Source organism: Loxodonta africana, chromosome 10 (assembly GCF_030014295.1).
Source record: "Loxodonta africana isolate mLoxAfr1 chromosome 10, mLoxAfr1.hap2, whole genome shotgun sequence".
NCBI classification, from domain to species: domain Eukaryota; kingdom Metazoa; phylum Chordata; class Mammalia; order Proboscidea; family Elephantidae; genus Loxodonta; species Loxodonta africana.
The window spans coordinates 19,271,071-19,277,070 of record NC_087351.1 but is presented as its reverse complement, the minus strand read 5'-3'; the positions used below and the strand labels follow the sequence as shown (position 1 = coordinate 19,277,070).

Here is a 6,000-nt window from a genome sequence, read left to right as displayed (position 1 = left end):
TTCAGATGTACCAATCTTGGAGAAAAATGAGCAAAGAAATAAAGCAATGAGTGTGCCTTCCAGGTCTGAGCAGTTTAAAGGGTAGATTGCTGACAGTACTTTGTTCTCACATCAGCCCTTTTCCCCTGCTAACGTAGGAACAGGAGGAGAGAGGTTCACAAGGCCACCGAAATACCCCAAGCTCAGGATACTGCAGCCGTGTGTGATAATCTAAACGTGGAAGTTCTTCATTATCCCCGGCATAATGATGCTAAATTTATAGATGTTTTTGGTTCGTATTCATTTCTATTGGTGACTATTAAAATTTTTTTTCTGCTAAAGTCCGCAAAAACTATAATTAAATGGTCCTTTTAATTTACACTTAATGGCCACACTGTAGAAGTAATTTCTTCAGTTCTTAGAAATGTAATAAGTCCCTTGTCCCTTTCTTTCACTTGTTCTGTTGACCATGGCCATGGTAGAAAATTGCCAAGGGTACAAAATGTGTATCATCGGCTTCCTTTGGAACAGTTGCCAGCAATGATCTGTCACTCGGGGCGTCCAAAGGTGATGCATGCAGAAAGAGTGTTGCTGGTAAGTTTCCTTCAGAGACTAATTGCACTTCTCCCTTAACACACTTTGTTTCCAGAAGCCCCGAGAGCTTCCAGCACGACTCTTTGTAAACCCTATCTCTCACTTTGGCACAGTATTGTGCTGCCATTGTGCTCGGCGGCCTTGCCGAAAGATTAATTACAACCGAAGAAATGTATCTTTTAACTGTCTCGTTACATAAAGAATTCATAGTGAAGTTAACGTCCACATAATTTAATGATATACGGATTTTAATTATATAGTATACTGTTAATTGTACAGCTATTTTTAGATCAGGCTACTAACTTGTTCATTTAAATGACTAGCTCATTTGCTTAAGGGGCCAAAATACAGGCTTTCTTGAAAACTCAGAGGATTTTGAGGCCTCTGCAAAATAGTCTAATCCGGAAGCATATTTTATGGTACCTGTCTCTCCTTCATAATATAAGACTGGCCTGTCCTTTGCTTTCATTGCCTGGATTGTCTGACACATAGAATTTTGACTTTTTTGCGGGGGAGGGTGGGGGGGTGGCTAATAAAATGTAAGAAAGACAGATCTCTGTGTTGGATAATGGGCAGAAATTGAATAGCTGTGTTTTCCTTGAAAGTTGTTGAGATTTTTCTCAGGAGAATTAAACAAAAGTAATTTCTGAATAGAAGCACTGTCCCTGGCTGTAATTAGTCACATGGGCTTAGTTCCCAGGAAGTGTTTCTTTCAAGGTACTGAAAAGTGTGTGAATTTTCAAACTGTTTACCTTACCTTGAAATTTGGTCTTTGCTTCCCTATGTACCTCTCTCCTAAAACTGAAGATATAAAATTTTGGTTGCTCTTTCCCCAATAGATTAGGGGGCCTGCCAAAAAAGTGCATGCGATTGTGCCCGCGCGCTCTTTCCCTCTTTCCATGAATCCTTCCAATCCTGGGCAATACTTTTAATGACTTAGAATTAACTGCTTTCTAATTATGCACTGAGGCAGACACCATGATTTGGTATGGGTCTTTGCCAGCAAATGGAAACAGAGAAGATATAAATGAGCAGGCTACCAGAGGCAATTGTTAGAAAGGTTTCTTGAAATCACCAACTTGCAAAGCAGAGACTTGAATAATACCAACATGGTCATACAAGCAGCCACTGTGGTGTCACTTTTAGGATCATTCATTTTCCCTTTCTTTTTAAAGGACAGAAGACACTCATGGCCTTGTCAGGTTTTCTAGCTACCCCAGCAAATTTCAATAGGTCATTGCTGCCATTAACTCTCTCCCTGATTCTGAGCTGTAGTCTTCTGTTTACTTGTGACTCAGTTCTCAATGTCCTCTGACACGCTGGGCTCCAGTGAGTTTAGACAAGAGCTCACTGCTTTGTTACATGGCCACGTATTTGCTGTACCTGGAGAACTAAGTGTCTTGGAATTTTAATTGCTAATTTTTGAATTATAGAGAAATCTAGGAGGGAGGAAGCAATACTGATTGAAAACTCTAGTTCAGCTCCTAAGTATGATGCTTTAGGCTAGAACGTTGCAGATTGCCTTTGAGAATAGTGCTGGAAAAAATACCTCTTAGTTATGAGCCCCTAGCTCATAGTTGAAATCATGGCTCCACCGCTAAATACAAGAGGGACTTTGGGAAATTATTTAAATTCCCAATACCTCAATTCTTCATTTGTAGGATGGGGATGTTATTGTTGTCAGGTGCAGTCTAGTTGGTTCCAACTCATAGCAAAGCTACGTACAACAAAATGGAACACTCCCTGGTCCTGCGCCATCCTCGTAATTGTTGCTATGCTTGAGCCCGTCACTGTGGCCACTGTGTCAGTCCATCTCATTGAGGGTCTTTCTGTCTTTCAGTGAGCCTCTATTTTACCAAGCATGATGGCCATCTCCAGGGACTGACCCCTCCTGATACCATGTCCAAAGTATGTGAGATGAAGGCTTGCCATCCTCGTTTCTAAGAAGCTTTCTGGCTGTACTTCGTCCGAGACAGATTTGTGTGTTCTTCTCTCAGTCCGTAGTCTGTTCCGTATTCTTCCTCGACACCATAATTCAAAGGCATCAATTCTTCTCTGACAATCCTTATTCATTGTCCAGCTTTCACATGCATATGAGGCGATTGAAAATACATGGCTTGGGTCAAGCATACCTTAGTCCTCAAAGTAGCATCTTTGCTTTTTAACAGTACAAAGAGGTCTTATGCAGCAGATTTGCCCAATGCAAAACGTCATTTGATTTCTTGACTGCTGCTTCCATTTCTGTTAATTGTGGAGCCAAGTAAAATGAAATCCTTGACAACTTTCATCTTCTCTCCATTTATCCTGAGGTTGCTTATTGGTCCAGTTGTGAGGATTTTTGTTTTCTTTATGCTGAGGTGTAATCCATACTGAAAGTTGTAGTCACTGATCTTTATCAGTAAGTGCTTCAAGTCCTCTTCGCTTTCCGTAAGCAAGGTTGTGTCATCTCCCTATCACAAGTTGTATTCACTGCAAATACCTTTTTCAACAACATAAATGACGACCGTACACATGGACCTCACTGCATGGAATACGCAAAAAGCTCAGCTTGAAATCTGAAACCTTGTAACTTTAGAATCAGTAATAAACTTGTTAGATTTATTTCTTATGTCCTCTGGGTAACTGTAGAATAAGCTTAATTCTTCGTCCATGTAAAACTAAAAAAAAAAAAAAAAAAACCCGTTGCCATCCAGTCGATTCTGACTCATAGTGACCCTACAGGACAGAGTAGAACTGCCCCAAGGGGTTTCCAGGGAGCAGCTGGCGAGTTCAAACTGCCAGCCTTTTGGTTAGCAGCTGAGTTCTTAACCACTGAGCAAGGGCTCCCCTCCATGTAAAAGGCCCAGTTATTTAAAGAGAACATTGAGGAGATGTCACACCTTTTTTTCTACACGGTACTAAACATGCTTTTCCTTCAGATTTTTAAAAAAATGCAACATAGTTTCAAATCTTAGTATCCTGATCAATCTCCTGTGAACTAATGCCAAAGTAATACTTGATCAAGTGCCAAATGACTGGGAGACACTGTGAGTTCAGAGGGAGAGGAGAGCGAGTGGGTTGGAAGAATAAGGGAAGATTGTCATGGAGGAGGTGAGAATTGAACCGGGCTTTGACATTTTGGACAAGGGAAAGAACATGAGAGAACATTCCAGATTTGGGGGAGTGGAGCTAAGTATGTTCCCAGTATTAACTAGGATCTTAATAAATATTCATTGACTATATGTTTGTTGAATAAGGGTTGGTAGTATATAATGGCTGTAGAGCTCCAAGTTACCTGAAACTGAAAGAGCTCTAGTGTGAATGCTCATACGTAGAAAGCATCTTCTTCTTGTACTCATATAGTAATAATCTAGTTCAAGTTATTTCTTACATGATTATCTGCTAGTTAGTGAGCAGAACTTAATTTGTCCCTGTAGGTTTCCCTAATGCTAAAATACATTGCTTGTTCAGATTGTCAGAGGAGATCAAACTGCTCTAGAGATGACTCCTGTTGTGCAGTGGAAGTGCCAGTGGGCCGGCTGGAATTCTTGAGGAGTAGTTCTAACCACAAGGGCAAGTAGGCCCCTGTGGGCCATTGGCAGTATTGCAGTTGTCCGGGAAAGAACACTGGCAGCCCTTCCCCAGTGGAGCTGTAAGTTGTGACTTCATGACCTTGATGCCCAAAGGCCATAAACCAGCATTTGAAGAAAGCATTAAACTCTGCTTGATATTTAGACATGCTGTCTTATAGCCCTGGTGGAGTAGTGGTTAAAAGCTCAGCTGCTAATCAAAAAGTCGGCAGTTCAAATCCTCTAGCCACTCCTTAGCAACCTTATGGGGCAGTTCTCTCTGTCTTATAGGGCCACTATGAGTCAGAATGGACTCAACAGCAATGGGTTTCATTTTTTTTTTTTTTTTTGTCTTGGAGTTCAGTCTCTGGGGTAGCCTCGTGGAGACACAAAATGCCTGCTTTGGGAGTATTTCCAAGAGCAGCTGCCTTCCTTATCCACCTAGTCAATTGCAGAGGTTATTCAGTGGAGGGAGAACTAGGTTCTAACATCACAGCCCCGACTGCACGTGGATTTTACTTCCAGAGGGCCCATCTCGTCTTTGTTCCTATGTCTGTCCTTCCCTCATCCTAACCTTTCCTCTCTATCACTGCTGCTGTGCGATATATATTCAGCCCCATGGTGGTTCACCTATCATGCTGAAACTGAATTTTGATCTTGATTTAGAGATCCCAGCTAGATAAGGTCTTGTGTAGTTTAGGTACAATTTAATCAGAAGGCACTCAGCAGTAGGCAGGACTTCCAGGGGCCTTAAGAGCACAAACGATTCACCTGATGGTTCATCTCAGTTCGTTCCAGCAGTAGCTGGCCACTTATCTGGCCTTACACTGAGCAAACCATAAAAACCAAACCTGTTGCCATTGAGTCGATTCCAACTCATAGCAGCCCTGTAGGACAGAGTAGAACCATAGGGTTCCCCAGGAACACCTGGTGGACTCGAACTGCCAACCTTTTAGTTATCCTCCCTAGCTTGTAACCACTATGCCATCAGTGTTCCCACACTGAGGAAAGGAAGAGTTACAAAAATGGGTGTGATGTCAGTCATTCTTAGGAGGGTCTCCTGTAGTCAGATTTCTCCTTTATTTGATTGGTGACACTTGAAATGTTTGGGTTTTGCCCTTAGCTAGGAGAAAAAAAAAAAGAAAAATCCTTCTATTATATGGCTAGAGACAAGACTTAGAATACAAACCCCCTCAGAGTAATAACACATAAACCTAATTAAGACATGCAAAGGTATAAAGGACTTGTGCCAAGTTCTTTCTAAAGAAGAGTTTTGGGAGTGGATTATGCATTGCATGCTACAAAAGGGTAGGAAGTAGGAGGGGACTGTGGCAATATATACTTGATAAAAGCAGACCCCTGACTTTATAAAGTCTTTCTGTTTTTTCCGTCTCAACAATAGAAAGTAGTCTGCTTAGGGATAGTGCAGTGTTGAGAGGCAGAAGGCAGGCCACACAGTGATCTAATACTTGCCAAAGCAACACTATAGCAGTAACACTCCAAATCTCAAATCGCATTTTAAGTGCTTATGTGTGTTATTTCATCTTCACAACAGCCTTGTAAGGAAGGCATGAATGTTATGAACTTTCACAGATGAGGAAACTTAGGCTTTCAGTCATTAATTTATAACCACTGTGTATGCTGCCTCTCCATTTCAAAGTATTGCACTACATAGCTTTCCAGGTCCACCTTTACTGTAGAAGGCATGTTTTTTTTTTTTTTTCTCTTTTAGGAAGATGTAAATAAAAATCATGGTCTTGTTTTCTGACTGTCGTAAGTCATAAAAAGGTCGTAAACTTCTACTTGGTTCTCTTGAGTTGGTCACTCTTGGAACCCAACCACTATTTCAAGGGGAAGCTGAAGAAGATGTTAGAGAGGG

The 6,000-nt window shown here is 41.3% G+C and overlaps 1 protein-coding gene across 2 annotated transcripts in view; it reads left to right on the top strand.

Moving 5' to 3' along the window:
- Positions 1-6,000, top strand: part of CDIN1 (CDAN1 interacting nuclease 1) — a 250,163-nt gene that overhangs the window by 99,072 nt on the left and 145,091 nt on the right. Inside the window, exon 1 of one of the 2 annotated variants that reach the window (XM_023558637.2) lies at positions 1-573. This exon is cut by the window's left edge and continues 3,924 nt beyond it. The exons of the other annotated variant lie outside the window; for it this stretch is intronic. The gene's annotated coding sequence lies outside the window, so the exon portion shown is untranslated. The remainder of the gene's footprint in view (positions 574-6,000) is intronic. 2 annotated transcript variants of the gene reach the window in all.